Consider the following 16151-nt stretch of genomic DNA (forward strand, 5'->3'; position numbering starts at 1 on the left):
GGGCCCCGCCAGTGCTGGCCCCAGGACGCAAGTCTGGGCCCCGCGCTCTCACTGATTCCTGCACCCACTCATTCCTAGTTGTCCCCCCAGCCCCGCAGTACAGGCGGGGGCAGTGTGCAGCCCCAATCCCCTGCTCGCCAGCAGGGAAGGAGCTGGTGCAGAGTGCAAGGAAAAGTGGCCCCTCGCCCACCCTGTGGCTGGTGCTCCCTGCTGCAGCCATTTGCAGTCCACGCAGGACTCTCCTGATCAGGCACAGTCAGCCCCACGTGTGCTGCTAACAGCTGCAGCATGGGGAGCCAGCCATGGGGCAGCGAGGGGCCGCTTTTCCCTGCGCTCAACACCAGCTTATATCCCGCCCCCGCTGCCAACCTGGGCCCTGGGCCTGCTCTGTGCTCTCCCACTGGGGCTGTGCTGCAGTGTCAGCAGCTACTCAGCACAGAGGAAAGTGCCCCCCTCTGCTTGCCATGCTGGGCAGTGTTTGCCACCACCGCCTCTGTGCTACCAAGCGCGCAAGCTCCAGGTGGGCAGCAGCAGCAGCTGGCACAGCAAGCAGGGGGACATCTTTCTTCCGTGCCAAGCAGCTGCTGCTACCACGGCGCAACTCTGACAGGCAAACCCAGAGCCGGTGCGGGGCCAAGGCTGGCAGTGGGCGGGTTACAAGCTGGTGGGGCAGGTTACAAGCTGGTGCTGAGTGCGAGGAAAAGTGGCCCTCCCCTGCCCTGTGGCCGGCACCCCATGCTACAGCTGCTCGCAGCTCGCGTGGGGCTGCTTGTGCCTGCTCAGAACAGCCCCGCATGGGCTGCGAGCAGCTACAGCAGGGAGCACCGGCCACAGGGTGGGGAAGGGGCTGCTTTTCCCCTGCACTCAGCATCAACTCCTTCCCTGCCCAGGGTCCTCCCCTGCTCTTCCCCCAGCTTACCTGAGTTTCCTGCACCAATGCAGCCACAAAGAGCCACATGGGCCCAGGTCAGAAGCCCCTGTTGTGGCGTCTGGCTGGTGGGGTGGGGCCTGATGGGCCCTGCTGTTGCAGGAGCCTCCCAGGGCTTCCCCTGGGTCCTACTACCCCTGGTTCCTGTCATTTTTTACAGGAACCAAGGACAGATAAATATTAATTTTCTAAAATGTTTAGGGTCTCCACAGGCTGAATAGAATGACCTCACAGGTCAGGTCTGTCCCGTGGGCCATATTTTGCCCACCCCTGATCTGAGCTAATATTACCACAATATTATTATTAATTTTTTAACTAGAAATAAGGACTGTGAACCAGAAGAGAGAGATTAACAAACAGCAACACTGAAGTGAAATTTATGTTCCATTAGTTAATGGAACATTAATTCCATTAAAAAAGACAAAGGTTCATTGACACCTGTGGATTGAAGAGACATTAGTAGGAATCAGGTAGAATATAATGAACCATGACATCAATTGACGCTATGCCCCTTCCAGTTAGTTTTACATTTTGGAGATTTTCATTAAGTTATCATGGAAACGTTGTTTTTGCGAGGTTTGTCTTTATTGCATTAACTTATTGCAATAACAGGGGGTTGACTTGATGATCTGCTCAGGTCCCTTCCAACCCTACCAACTATGAAACCAACTATGAGCTATTTTACTTCAGTGCTTGGGCTCTTATTGTAACTATTTGGTGGGGTCTGACTATTTCTTCCCTCTTTCTTTACAAGAGTAAGTGGTTGTAAATTAGTAGTAATAAGCAGAGCTGGCCAAAATGTTTTTTGGTGAGTCATGTATTGAACAGACAGCTATTCACAAATTGAGGTCAAATCTGACAAATAGTTTTAGTGAAACAAATCCAGAAATATTGAAAGTATTCATTCCAATATTTCTGACATGAAGCATTTCAAGTTCTCAGGGCTAGATTTACCAGGAGACTTAGTTGCCAGAAAGGTGATGGTTGTGGTTGCTTCCTTATCACCTTATGCCAATAGCTCAATGTTTAGGACACTCATGCAAGGAATGGAAAATCCAAACTGAAATCTCCGTTTTGTCTGATTCAGATTCCAGACTTTAATTTGAATGGCTCATCACTGAGGTAGGAGCTCCACCTACTCAACTATAGAATGTTCTGGGGTGAGTCTCAGTCCTTTCTGTTGAAGTTGTTCCACTTCATCTAAATAAATTAATATCCATTAGGTCTGGAAGTTAATGTACTCACTTGGGAGGGGTCAGATGCAAGTTCAAGACTCCATTCTACACCAGGCAGAGAAAAGATTTCACCAAGCATCTTCCACAATCTGGATGATTATTCCACTAGAGTATTCCATCTTCTCAATGATACCTAAGTCTCCACCCGGCTGTGGTCTCTGAACCTAGGGTCTTAGCCTGCCTGTAACAGCTGCTCATCCCAGTCTGCCGCCACCTCAGTAACACACTGGGGTAGACTCAGGTGGGCTTCTATCTGGGCCTAGCCACACACTCTCTCCCTGCCACCGCAGTGGTCACCCAAGCTGACCTTTCACCCCTTCCAATATAAACCCCAGACCTGGAAGAAGAAGCATCTTGTCCCTGGTCTAAGGAGCATTTCTGTGTTTTGCATTAAATCATATTTATTTTTAAAAATTCCTGCAAGATTCTTCAGGTGACTTTTGTGACTTCTGGTTATGGTGACTTTTATGCTCTTGTAAAGCAGGGGTGGGCAAAATACAGCCTGAGGGCTAAATCCGGCCCACGAGGCCATTCTATCCAGCCCATGGGGCCCCTAAAAAATTTAGAAAATTAATATTCCTCTGCCCTTGGTTTCTGTCAAAAAGGACAGGAACTAAGGGCACTAGGACCAAGGGGAAGCCCCAGTGGGCTCCCACAACAGCAGGGCCCACCCCAGCCCCAGCGGGGGCTTCTGGTCTGGGACCACATGGCTGCCCTGCATCAGAACTGCAGGTAATGGGAAAGAGGGGGGAAAGGGCAGGGAAGGAGCCCGGGGAAAAGTAGCCCCAGGAAAAGCTGAGTGTGGGTGTGGGGGGAAGCAGTACCTCCCCCATCCCATGGCTGGTGCTCTCTGCTGCAGCTGCTCGCAGCCCCCCTGGGGCTGCCTGTGCCTGCTCTGGACAGCCCCGCGTGGGATGTGAGCAGCTGTGGTGCGGGGCGTCAGGCACTGGGTGGGTAAGGGGTCGCTTTTCTGCCCCCTGCACTCAGCACCACCTTGTAACCCAGCCCCGCTGCAAGCCTGGGCCCCATGTGGCTACGTGCTTGCCCATCAAGGCTGTACATGGCGACAGCAGCTGCGGCCCCCTGCTTGCCGCGCCAGGCAGTGTTTGCCACTGCCACCTGTGGGCTGCCAGCGTGTACCCCAGGCTGGCAGTGGCAGGCAATACTTTCTGGCGCAGCACGCAGTGGGGCCGCAGCAGCTGCCACTGTGTGCAGCCCCAATGGGCAAGCCCGGAGCTGGCACAGAGCCCAGGCTGGCAGCAGGGGTGGGTTACAAGCTGGTGCTGAGTGCAGGGAAAAGTGGCCCCTCACTTGCCCCATGGCTGGCACCCTGCAATGGAGCCACTTGCCGTCCATGTGGGGCTGCCAGTGCCTGCTCCAGACAGCCCCATGTGGGCTGCGAGTGACTGTAGCAGGGAGCACTGGCCATGCAGCGGGCAAAAGGCTGGTTTTTGCCACACTCAGCACCAGCTTCTTCCCTGCCAGCGAGCAGGGGGTTGGACCTGTGTGCTGTCCCCTGCCTGTACTGCGGGGCTGGGGAGCACTTGGAGTGAGGTGGCGGGGAGCCAGTGGGAACATGGGGCCTGCACTGGTGTCCCAGGGCCAGTGCCAGTGGGGCTTAGAGCAGGGTGGCAGGAGCGCGGGGTCCCAATCGGCAGGGGCTCTATGGAGCTGGGCCAGCTCCCCCCTCTCCCTGCTGGTGCAGCCCAGCAAAGCTCCACAGACCTCTGCCAGCCTCTATTCTGCTTTGGGCCCCACCAGTGCTGGCCCTGGGACATTGGGACATTGTTTCCAAGATGGTGACCAGGGGATGGGGCACCTGTCAAGGGGTGGGGCTACCCATGCGGCCCTTGACAGCCTGCCAAAACTGGGTAAGCGACCCTCTGCCCAAAATAATTGCCTGCCCCTGTTGTAAAGGGTATATTTTGTACTTTTAGAACATGACACCAATGATATTTGAATCAGGAGAGTCAGGATTAATATTCTGTTGGGAAAAAGTAATTAAAATAATTTCTGCATCCCAGAGCAGCTCTCCACATGGGGTGGAGGTAATCAGAACTTTTCCAAGAATTAACCAGTTTTGCTTTCTGAATGAACTGAATAGAGCTAACTCCAAGACCTTCATTGGCTTCAACACAGCAGCCAGCACAGTGTCTGAATAGGGCCCTTCGTGTATATCATTACAGAATGTTTTCATTACGCAGATTACCAGTAAAGAAGTCTTTCATTTCCATGAGACAAAGATCCTAGTCTTTAGTTTTTGCACAGCAGCAAAAAACTGAGTCAAAGACAGACATTTAGCTAAGCATTCACAGTGCAGCCTTCAGTTTTATCTTTGCTTTGAAAAAGGGTAAGATAAATCATCTGATTTCCACAGCTACTGGATTCTGAATTATGATCAGTGACTGACACTAAAATAGATATTTAACAGAAGGTAGAGCAGTGTGGTACCTTACAGACTATCTCATTAGGCATGAGCTTTTTATAAGATGCCAGTCTGCTCTACCTTCTGCTTAACTTTAGCCTAACATGGCTACCTACCTCTCTCTAATCATAGATTTTTGAGAAAGGGAAAGCATCCACCAGTAAGCAGGAAAACACTTCCATAGAAAATGACATTAGCTTTATCAGACTTGAAAATATGTGGATTTGAAATACTCTTTCCCCCTAACCTCATGTTTTTGGTGGGGGGGAAAGAGGGAGGAGCATGTCATTTGCTTTACATATTACTATGTTTCTTCATGTAAATTTTAAACTGGTTTAAAAACTATGTTTGTTTGCTTGCTTGTTTTCCTGTGACTGCTAGCCCTCGGATGGCAATCTTGATTCTGAGTTTCAAGTTGTGTCCCCTCCTTGTACAGAGCATGACCATATTCCTTGAATCGCAAAAAGGTCTCCAGCGCACTCAGTCTCTGGCACACTGAGCTGTTCATGAGCTTCAGGCTCAGCAGAGCATGCTGCTGAGCATAGGAGAGCCAGTTATGAAGTGGAGTGGCGCATGCTGGTGAGCAATGGGAGTGGGGATGAGACACCTGCCCCAGGCTTCTCATCAGTTCTGATGAGGAGGTTTCTGAAACTGGGGCAAAAGTGTTCTTTTGAAGAAACAGATGAGACTTCTAGGACAGGTGTTTAAAATGTGATGTATGGTCACCCTACTTGTACATCAAGGATGTGATTTTTCAAGTCCATTCATGTTTTTAGGGGTTTACTTACTTCTATAGACTTTGACCAGATATACAGGTTTGCCATTTGAACTAGCACATTAATTACACTTGCCTTTTATCTTCAAATTATGCTGTCAGTGACATCTGTAGGGGCCTTGCATTGATGTCACTGTTTAGAAGTTAGCAAACAGCTCTGTTGATGTTTCACAGAAAGCAATAAAATCGAGTTTACTCTTAAGTATGTTAATTTGGCAGAATTAAGGAAAGCAAACAAACAGAAATAACAAACCAGGAGCTATGTTTTGTTTTGTTTCTTTTCATGGTAGAATCACAGTTTAAAAAGAAGTTAACTTTTTGTTTTTATTTCTAAATTTATCAATGGCTAATCTGTTCTCTCAGGTATATATGTATATATTTGTAATGATATATCTCGGGCACTATGGATATCAGACAATAACTAGATTTTAAGAAGTTGTGGGATCATCCTGTATTAAGCTGTAGTTTATTCTTTCATGAACTCAAAAAACCTTTCAATAACAGTCATGGGTAATAAACAAAATATCCATTTCTACAGATAAAATAATAAATGAAATGTCATTGTAAGGTAGAAAACCAGGGACAGTTTTCATGTTCACTGACACTGTACGTACAGTAAATCTTCTACAGGTATTAACATAAAATGTTTTTTCATTGGGTGGATATCATGTAGAGAGTTTTCTGTTGGGTTGCCTTCTTTTGCAGACATGATTATAATTATATATCAGTTATGTGTTTAGTTTTTTTATTGGGAATAATAACAGTAAGCTGGTTTTTGGGTTTGGGTGGGTTTTTTGCTTGTTACAAGACCACTCTCAAAAAGACAGCAGTTTGGAACACCTTTTTTAAAAGATAAGCACAAATACAAATTTCAAAATGTGAATATTCTGGGCTTGTGTTATTTTATTTTCTAAGGCAACTGCTTGAAGCCATTCAGAGGTTTGAATGATAGAGGTAGTCCTGGCAGAAACAGATAAAAGGGAAGAACTCAATAATGCACATGTGGAAGATTAAAGATGCATGATAAATATACTTTTTCATATGGCTGCAGTTTATTACACATATATAATTTAAGCACATATAGCATTCACACATGCACGCATTATGGGTATACTTTTCAGAACATATGCAGGGAAAATTAATCTGTCTGTATCTGTAAGGCAACCTTACATTTTGCATAGTGACTGTATGTATTATTGGATCATGGGTGATTTGAAAGTTTTATATAATTTGATTTGTGAAAAAGCAGACAGACTGTGTCCTGTAACAGTTTAATGTAATTTCACCTAATGCTTGAGTCAATTTGACATTTTCAAAAGCTTTCAGAGCACAGGCATTCTGTTTAAAAGCACAGTATTTCTCAGTGGTGCTAATATGAAAGCTCTATATTTCAGCCATCTTAAAATCTCAGTATAATTCCACCAGACCACTGAGCCAAATATCCAGACAGGTTTGAGAAATCATTTTAATCCTGGACTGTACCACTCTTGCCCACACTAATACTTCTGAGTGAAGGAATTGCCAGTTGCCTGGAATTACTTAATGGGTTTTATGATGTGGACTCATATTTATGATACAATAGTGAGAACACAAGTGAAGAGACATAAAGCATCCGAGTAGGAATGGGCATTCTGTGAGGCTACGTACAAACAGTTAAAAAGCCCAACGCAGAATTGATTCAGTCTTTGCAGGTTAGTCCAAACTGCATAGATTGAAATGATAAGCAAGTGAACAGACATTTACTTATGATTCTGGAAATGCAGCCACATGCCTGCACTGACCTAGGCCAGAAGCTGGGGGACAATAGAGCATGCCTCGCTGCTCAGCTGGAGCAGATAGCTTGGGCCAGGCATAGCCTGCTGACCCTGCAAGGGCTGTAAGGAACATTGCAGGGGATATGCAAAGCACCCTATGATGCTGTGGGGCTGTAAATTAACTTGAATCTAGAGAGGATCTGGGACAAAAGTTCAATGAACTGATTTAACCTAAATCAGTTAAGTCTAGGTTTATCTTAAGTTGGTTTCAGCTATTTTGAAAGCAGTTTATGTACATTGAGCTTCTGTTGTGTTACAGATTTGAACTGATTTCTGATCATTTATGCTGATTTATGTGTAATTTCTGTCCGTAGCCTAAGAGAGGCCAGTCATCTCTTCTGTAACTCTACATAGGGCTTTGAATCTGAAAACAGTTTGAACAAAATTTGATCATGACAGTATACCTTACGTAGAATTTTTTAAGTTAGTGGATTTACATTAGTGGGGTTTGGTATCAAATCTGGCTCATTGTTTTTCTGTGAAAGCCATTTTTTACTCTTTCCCTATGTAAGCCATAGCAGAAAGCACAAAGCAATAAAACTTACTAAACTGTACCTTTCTAATAAGATTCATGGCCTTTATCTTGACAACTTCACAACGATACTGTCTGCACTTTTAGAAACTAACAACACTTCTCTCATTACTGTTGAAAACTGACACAGCTGTTAGTTCTTCATTATTAGGTCACAGACAGGAGTGCTGTTTGAAGTGCTCTAAGTGCATCTGAAGCACTACAAACAGCCATGGTGCAGATGTTCACACTCAGTGATTGTTTCAGAAATGGCAAGGGAGGGGGTGGGAAGGAAGGAACATCTTTATAGCACTTAATTTTGAAGTGCTTACTGAGACATCTGCACTTTCCAGAAGAGCACAATAGGGGATTGCAAGGTACCTTGACATCCCACAATGCTCCACTCCCTCTCCTCTCCCAAGGGATGGAAGATCATAGACAGCCAATGAGACTCTCTTGTGCACTTGGCTGTCCTCAGGAACCTCTGGACACCAGAGGTCTAGAAGCATGCAGGGATTCCTGCTATGCAGCCCTCTGGCTAGACAGCATGGACACTGCATGGCTTTGCTGACATTTTGCCCAGGGGCTACATTTCTGCCAGAGCTGAAGTGCAAGACTGATTGGAGCAGGATTTGGATTGCTTCAAATGAACGTATGTTGAACCCTTATCTATGTTGTTAGTTTATGCCATAATTTACAGTATTTGAGTAAACTTAGTCAGCCTGTGTTGATTTGGTCTGTTTGGAAGTTTTGTCAAGGTAGCATGTAAAGATATTAAAAGAAAAAGAATTTGATTTCAAAATAGCAAACACAGCTTCAGTAAGTAGCCAGATTGTGCTTAGAACAGGACAAACTGCTTCCCGGGGTCTTGCAAAAATGTAACAGAGGGCAGAATTACTGCATAGACCATGTAATTACGTGGATCTACAGTGTCCACTGTGGGTTGTTCAGTAATAAGTAGCAGTTTGCTTCTGCAGGTGTAATATAGTATACTTCAATTATAAACATGGAAGAGAAAACTAAATAATGCTTCTGAAGTGAATGGATCTATATACCTATCACTGAGGGAGGGTAGAATTCAATTAGTAAAATCTGTATTATTAGTGATTAATACATTCATATATTGTAAGGCCGGAAGGGAGCTCACAAGATCATCGGGTCCAGCCCCCTGCACCAAGCAGAAAAGATAATTGGGAGTCAGGTGACCCCAGCGATGTGACAGTCCAGTCTCTTCTTGAAGATTTCCAGGGTAGGTGATTGCACTACCTCTGGAGGAAGCTTATTTCACAGTCTGGACACCCTGACTGTGAAGAAGTTTTTCCTAATGTTGAGCCTGAATCGATCTTCCAGGAGTTTGTGGCCATTACTCCTGGTTTTCCCCTCGGAAGCCCTGGTGAACAATTGCTCACCGAGCCCTTGATGTACTCCCCTAATGGAGCGGTAAGCTGCTACCAGGGCCCCTCTCAGGCTTCTTTTCCTCAGGCTGAAGAGTCCCAGATCCCTCAGCCTTTCTTTGTAATGGCTTGCTGTGTAAGACTCTGATCATACGGGTGGCTCTTCTTTGGACTCTCTCAAGCTTGTCCATGTCCTTGTTAAAGTGTGGTGCTCAGAACTAGATGCTGTACTCCAGCGGTAGTCTCACCAGTGCTGAGTAGAGCAGAAGAATCACCTCCTTGATTTTGCTGGAAATGCATCAGTTGATTCATGCCACAGTATTATTTGCCCTGCTGGCTACAGCATCACACTGGCAGCTCATATTCATACTGTGGTCTGTTATTACTCCCAGGTCCCTTTCATTCATGGTACTAGTCAGTTTGGTGCTACCAAGCTTGTAGGTGTGTTGGGAGTTGCTCATCCTGAGATGAAGCCCTTTACATCTCTCACCATTGAACTTCATCAGATTCCAATCTGGCCAACTTGCTAACCTGTCTAGGTCCACCTATATCAGTAGCCTATCTTCAAGTGTGACCATGCTTCCCCATAACTTGGTGTCATATGCAAACTTGGCCAGTGAGCTCTTCACCCCCACATCCAAATCTTTAGTAATGTTGTTGAAAAGTACTGGACTGAGCACCAACCCCTACAGGACACCACTGTCTACTTCTCACCAGGATGACAAAGACCCATTCACTATGACTCTCTGGGTTCTATCCTGCAGCCAGTTTCTCAGCCACCTGACTATCTTGGAGTTAAACCCACAATCCTCCAGTTTTCTTGGGAGGACATTGTGGGATACTAGATCAGCCTTTTGGAAGTCAAGGCATACAATGTCAACCTTCTGTCTCATGTCCAGGTGGCGAGTTTCTTGGTCATAGAAGGAGATGAGGTTGGTAAGGCAAGACTTGCCCACAACAAAGCTATGCTGGCTGTCATTCAGAATCTTATCTTCTGCAAGCTTATTGCAAATAGACTCCTTGATTAAATTTTCTAGGATTTTCCCTAGAATGGAAGTTAGGCTGATTGGCCTATAATTACCCAGGTTCTCCTTCTGCCCTTCTTGTGGATGAACACAACAGTGGCCCTCTTCCAGTCCTCAGGGACTTCTCCAAAGTGCCACAAGCTGTGGAAGAGTTTCACCAGGGGTTCTGCAGTGACTTTGGCCATATTGATTTGGTGATATTCGAACAAATATGAAAAAGACCAGCTTAAATTTCAGATCCAAAACTGAGTTTGCATGGTGGACATTTGAAAAAAAATATTTTCATTTGTAAAATGAATGTGTTTAAACTGGAAAGTGGAGAACCAAAAATGGAATCCTGTCTTGCCATTTTTGTAATTACCTTTCAGGGAAGAATTATATTTTAAAGAGTATAATAAACCATACCATAAGTAATCTGGAATGTTTTATAGGGGAAACTATTTATTAAAAAGATGATCTTCACTAGAAAATGTCCTCATCTTGAAACATTATTTCCCCCTAAATCCCTTGAGTAACTCGACAGGGTTGTTACTATAAAACACTACAGGCTATATATAACAAATTACAATGGCTGATCTCTTACCACCTTATTTATAAGTATAGAGGAAAACTAACTCATCACAGCTGATGAACAGCTACCACTATAATAGTCTTTTTATAGATTCTTAAGGACTGAATTAGTTTTAGATTTCAGTTATGAAAAATTAGACATTCCTGGAATGTTTGCTGGTGAGCTGAAAATGATACCATTATTTATAATATTCTATATTAGGCTTTGAAGTATGTCTGAACTTGATTTAAAGGTGGTTCCAGGCATGGGTTTGATAGTATATATTCAAAAGGCCAAATTGTATGTTCCCATTTCAGCTCAAACCTGTTTTCTGAGAGTCCCTGAACAATCTTGGTACAGTATTCACTGATCAGCCTGACATGGCCCAAAACTGCTCTATTTAAAAATTTCTTAAAACCAGGTTCAAATTTGACATTGTAGATTGGTTCAAAATTAACTTTCACCTGCTTTGCAGGAATTTTATTCAGTGTAAGTTTTGAAAACTGCTAGAAAAGCTACAAAAAAAATATAATAGAAATGTATGAATTTTTAAAATGATACATTTCTTTCGAGTGCTGTTTACCTATCAAAGTCCTTTTCAGTGATACTTATGAGTAACAGAAAAAGGCCTTGTCCAAATAAAAGATTGCAGCCTGTGATGAAATTTAGCACGTATGTTACATTTCAGTGGTGTATTATCCATCCAGCATAGTTTAAATGCTTTGTTGGAACCATCCCAATCTATTACATACATCCATAGTTAAGATGTTTAAAATGGTTTAATGATGAGTGAACTACTTCTTTGAAGAGATTATAGTCTATTATGGATATATAGGGTGTGCCTACACGTTGCCCTACAGTGATGTAGCAACACACTAAAGCATGGTGATGTGTCCCATATTTTCTTTAATTTAGGTCTAAATCCTGGACCTTCATAATCAGAATCATTAAGTCAAATGTAGATTAAAAACTGTGGGGGTGCATAATAAGGACCTCCAAGCCCTGTTACATGGTAGCGTCAGGCAGCAGTGCTGAAGGGCTGCACAGTTATAGGCTCCAAACTGCAGCGCTCTAGGCTGCTGCTGAGGAATGAAGAACCTCTGTTCCCTGTTAGGAAAGGAAGAGACCAGGTGACTGGAAGGAATGGAGCCTGAGGGCTATATAAGATTGGTGCCTGATCTGAGGCATCAATCAATATAGCCCAAATTATGGGAAGTGGTGGCAGGTTTCTGGCTGGGAACAGTGAACCATAGACATTGAGGTAACCTTGACAGGCAGCTGTTAGCAGAGGGACTGTTCTGTGTGTACCCTAAAATGGAGTTAGAAGCCTGGAGTGACTTTAATGGGGAGTAGAGAGGCCACTGTGAACACCTGGAGAAGGTCCTCTGTGTTTGGTGTAGTTGATTTAGGGTAGAGATTGCTGGCTCTGAGGGGACTGAGTATGGATGGGACTTCAGACCTGAGAGTAGAGCTGAGGATGAGGACAGAGAGGTAAGATGACCTCTGAGTGTCTGGCATATTAAAAACTAGGTCAGACCAAGGTGGCCCAATGATGAACAGGGTAGAGAAGTTAACAGCTAAGGTCGCTTCTGTAGTCTGAGGGTTGGCTCCCCAATTTATATTTAACCAACATCATCAAAGTGTATCAGGTGAGGAAACAATAGGACAATAAGCTGGTGAACTGGCAGGAAAAATGGACTTGGAGGTGGCTACCAGAGGGAGCTATAACTGCTTTTGGAGGCAGAGTCAGTTCAAGGGCTTGCTGTACAGGAAAGCCAAAGCAAAGGTGACTCAGTGTATCCTGAGGAAGACTGTAATTGTTGGTGTTCACAGGTCACTGAAGATGAAAAATGTGGATGACTGGGTAGGTAAGCCGTGAAGGTTGGTTCACAGTGCATATCTGGGAACCACAAACCTCCTTTCTCTCGGGGGCTGGAGCAGGAGATAAAGAGATGGGCACATGGTATCAACCATTGTATTCCTAACCTGTTGTAGTGTCTGCTGGGTTCTGTTTTTCTCCCTGACTGGTCTGGTTTATTCACACATACTTTTCACTATATTTCCAAATATAAGAGTGGGTCATGTCGTGGTTGTTGCTATCTGCTCACTAGCCAATGTTTTCCTCCACTTTTTGCCACCTTAGCTTCTGTCATGACTTACCTAGTCAAGACCTTGGTTAATTCCAGGTCCTGTATCTTAACTGACTTCTCTCTCTCAGGGGTTTCCTTACTCCTTTTTCTTCTCTTGCTTTCTTTCTTACCTCTTTGAGCTGTTATACCTATCCCTTCTTACTATACCTTGTTCAGATTTTCTAACCTTGCTCCCTAAGGCCATCTTTGTATGACCTTACATCTGTGCTGCACCATTAGGCAATATCAAGGGATGACACTGCCTGTGATTCCAGGCATATGCTGACAACATACAGGCCCAACATAAGCTGTCTCCCACCTGTCTCAGTGCTTGCAGCCATGATGAAAAACAGCTGCTTCAAACTGAACTGCGGAACAAGTGATGCCGGTTTGGAAGAGTTAAATACTTTAAAACATTGTTAATACCACTGCTGCATCTTCAGTTGAGAGGCTCTGACTTTAATAGTTAAGATCACATATTGTCTTAGGGCAAGGGTGGCCAACCTATGGCACAGACAGCCTCTGTGTGGCATGTGGCACACTGGGGAGGTGAGGGGACATGGCAGACAGCACAGTAGCAGATAGGCCAGGAGGCAGAAAGCACAGCGGCAGATTGGAAAGGGAGCACAGGGGGATGGAATAGAAGGCAGAATAGCAGATGAGGCAGGGGAAAAGGATCAGAATGGCACTTGAGTAGGAAAAGTTTGGCACCTTCTTCCTTAGGGTAATTACTGATTCAGCAATCTCAGATGAACAAAAATCACTAAAGAGCACTAAAAACCATAAGGCCGCATCCAGATGAGCACAGCCATGTGGTATGCGGCGCTGCAGACATGTCTGCAGCGCCACGTACTTCATATTCCACAGTTCAAGGTAGCAGTGTGAGGGGTTTTTTTGACCCCAGGAAATGCCAGGGTTAAAAAAAAAGTGTGCAAAACAACCATGGGGTGGTTATATGAGAACAGCATGTGCCACCCAAAACCAGAGCCTGGCCAGCTGGAGCTATACTTCAAGTACTGGCCAGGCTCTGAGCAGCAGGTTCACTGCCACTACAGCCCCAGGAGGCCTCCGGGACTCCAGATAAGGCTACTAGGGCCAGCCCAGTGTTGGCCCCAGCCTCCCCTACCCCACCCGGGGTAACTTGCCACACACCATGGCACAGGCATTCCCCAGGGACAAGTAGCAGTGGCACAAGGTATCCTGCTGCTAGTTGTCCCCAGGGAAACAAATGTTCATGCTCATGTGGATACAGCCTAAAAGTCCAAAGCACTAGACTGAGGTTAGGAGAGTTTTGATTTTATTCCTGGCTTTGCCGTTGATCTATTTTGGGGGGGCGGGGTTTGTTTGGTTGGGGTTTTTCTGAGCAAGTTACATAAGCCTTCTTCTTCCTTTTCTCCATTCATTAAATGGGTCTAACAATAACAAGGTAATTTGGCATCTACAGATGAAAAATATATGCAAACAAGATTATTATTGCTCTGTCTCATGTCCTAGTACTTTGTTTAGGCTTACTTATTTGATTCTATGTTAGTGTTGTGCTTAATCAACATCATGTTTGTAGTACTAATCTACCAGGGCCTGGACAGACTAGGGGCATACTGTTTCAGGAATTGCCTTTCTTGGGATCTACCAAGGCAGCTAAGATCATGAATCATGCTATGACTAACAGAGACTATTTACATAAACTGGAAGTAGGCACTGCTTAACAGCAGGTCTGTAGATGATTCTGATACACCCCTCCAAAAAAACCTGGGTAAGTCCAAGAGTTAAAAGGAATCCAACAATTCAAAGGAAGAGTAGGATGGAGACTATAACTAGTTTTATTCAGGATCGTTGAGATTCAGTGTCCTGTTGCTAATGAACAGGTCTCATAAAGAAACTCTCTGAAAGGAAAAATAGAAAGTTGACTTTCCCTTCTTACTATTGTTCATATCCAGTGGTGCCAAGATATGGTATGGACACTTTAGAAATACTTACTGATGGATAATTTTTCTCTTTCCTTTCTATCCATGAGAACAGAATAGAATTCTGATGCTAGTAAGAGGAGCAAGGACTCCAAGCACTGTCCCTCCAAACCCACTCTAATAAGCTCCTTTTACTAGGATTGCTCATAGGGACTTGAGTCAAAGCTTACTGAAGTCAATGGAAAAACTCTACCTCTTCCCCCCACCCCATCTTGGATTAGATCCAGAATAAGGATTTGGACATCAGCAGTAACTCAAACCCATGGCATTATGGTCTGTAATGTCACAGAAGTTTTTGCACCTGAGAACTAAATCTCCTGCTAAAATATCATGCTTTTTGATGAAAGACACACCCTCTATATACTTTTTAATTCCGTTCTCCAACCCCGATATTAAAAATAACTAGACCATATAAATGAATCGTGCAATATTGCATTTGTGAAACAGAAGTGATGAAAGTTACATATAGGCATAAAAATATTGTGGATGAGCAATTTATTTAATAAAATCTGAAGTCACCCTAAGTCTAAGATGTTGCATGTCAGGTTTCAGCCCACAGTACTTTTTTTGCAGCTGAGTTATAAAACCCTGAAAAATGGAAGCGCTGACACAGTCTGAACTAGTGTTTCCTGAAGAGTGATGCTATAATAATATGCCAGGAGTCTAATAAGTCCCATTGTGAGAGTAATTTGTCATTCTAACCCTACTGGCAAACTTGTAAAGGTCAGTCAAGGCTATTTGTCAAAGTTAAATATATCAGCTGTCTAAAACTTTATTTTTAAGATATAAATAGAAAATATTAGTATTTGTGCTTTCCAGGTGGGTTTATTTGTATTTTTATTTTTTAGTATAAACTGATTTTTAATAGGACTAGGGTAAGTATCTAAACTGAAATGGTTTGCAACTTTTCCTTCAGCTTACAAAAACTCACTTTCTGAGGGGGAAAAGGTTGATAATTCATTTTCTGTCCCAGAGGGTATTCAATATTAGTTGAGAGAATTAGTATGACATCTCTATAAATGTCTGAAAGGGCTGACATTCAAGGCAACACAGAAATCTTAATGCTACGTGGGAGACAAAATCACTATGGCTAGGTACAGACATTATACTTACGCTTTAAGCACTCAGAAAGCACTGTATAGCTGTAACAAAAGCACATAAAGTGTTTTAAAAATGGCAGATCCCATCTCAAGGCAAGATAGTTTGCATTCCCCTAGTCTCCCAGGGGCCTCGTCTGGTGTTTGTCTGCTCTAGGCGAGTACTGGCTCAATCCTACCCTGGGCTGTCACAGAGAGGAGACAGAAAAGGCGCCGTTCCCTCTCTGCACAGCCAGGCAGGGAATGGGTGGGTGAATGGGGCCCCCATGCTGTGTGGGCCCCCCAGATTGCTGGGTCAGGTGTT

Source organism: Crocodylus porosus, unplaced genomic scaffold (genome assembly GCF_001723895.1).
Source record: "Crocodylus porosus isolate Cpor-Errol unplaced genomic scaffold, CroPor_comp1, whole genome shotgun sequence".
Taxonomy (NCBI): Eukaryota; Metazoa; Chordata; order Crocodylia; family Crocodylidae; genus Crocodylus; species Crocodylus porosus.